We start from the raw sequence: 1261 nt of genomic DNA on the forward strand, positions 1-1261 counted from the left end.
CTATTTCAGTTTGGTACCTTTGGTTTTGGCTAAATTCAGTTTGGAATTGATTAAGACCATTCCGAAGGCGACGAGCTGGAGGAATCGTTACTGCGCCGGATAAAATGCTGGCAGAAACGTTAGCACACCGGGCGAAATGCTTAACGGTATTTTGTCTGCCGCTACGGTTCTGAGTTCAAATTCCGCCGAGGTCGACTTTGCCTTTCATCCTTTCGGGGTCGATTAAATAAGTACCAGTTACGCACTGGAGTCGATGTAATCGACTTAAACCCTTTGTCTGTCCTTGTTTGTCCCCTCTATGTTTAGCCCCCAGTGGGCAGTAAAGAAATAGGCATTTATTTTGCCTTTACGTTTTGAGATCAAATTCCGCTGAGATCAGCAATACCTGTCGAGATCTGTGGTCGATATAATCTATTAGCCCCACCCCCACAAAATTCCAGGCCTTGTGCCTGTCGTAGAAAGGATTAAAACCGCTCCACTCGCCATTTGTTAACTCCCAGTTCCTTTGCAAAATGCACGTTCTGTTTAATAAAATGAAAAAAAAAATTGTTTCTAAGTTGGCACAAGATCAGAAAGATTTAGGGGAGGGTGTTACTCAATACTGACGACTCCAACTCTTGACTGGTACTTTGTTTTATCGATCTAGGAGGAATCACTGGCAAAGGTGACCTCGGTGGTATTCGAACTCAGAATGTAAAAAGCCAGAATTCCAATACTCCAAAGATTTTGTCAAACTTTTGCCGTTGCTTCGTAAGAAGTATGGTGTTAAAATGTTGGGTTTATACAGATGGCGAAGGCCGGTCGTTAGTCATAGACACTTCTGTAAGTAGATATCTGTTGAGTAACTTACCTTTTAACCCCTGACCTTTGATGTTTGACCCACGACCAGTCAGGCAACCAGTTAGCCAGCCAGCCAACCAGTCAACCAACTTATTAGTCAACGTGTCAGCTAACTTTGAAGGATAATTCTAGAGCTAGCTTGAACATACTCTTTTATTCTTTTACTTGTTTCAGTCATTTGACTGCGGCCATGCTAGGGTACCGCCTTTAGTCGAGCAAATCGACCCAGGACTTATTTTTTGTAAGCCTAGTACTTATTCTATCGGTCTCTTTTTGCCGAACCGCTAAGTTACGGGGACGTAAACACACCAGCATCGGTTGTCAAGCGATGTTGAGAGGACAAACACAGACACACAAACATATACACACACACATACACACACACATACACACACACACACACACACACACACCTATACAC

Source organism: Octopus bimaculoides, chromosome 3, assembly GCF_001194135.2.
Source record: "Octopus bimaculoides isolate UCB-OBI-ISO-001 chromosome 3, ASM119413v2, whole genome shotgun sequence".
Classification (NCBI taxonomy): domain Eukaryota; kingdom Metazoa; phylum Mollusca; class Cephalopoda; order Octopoda; family Octopodidae; genus Octopus; species Octopus bimaculoides.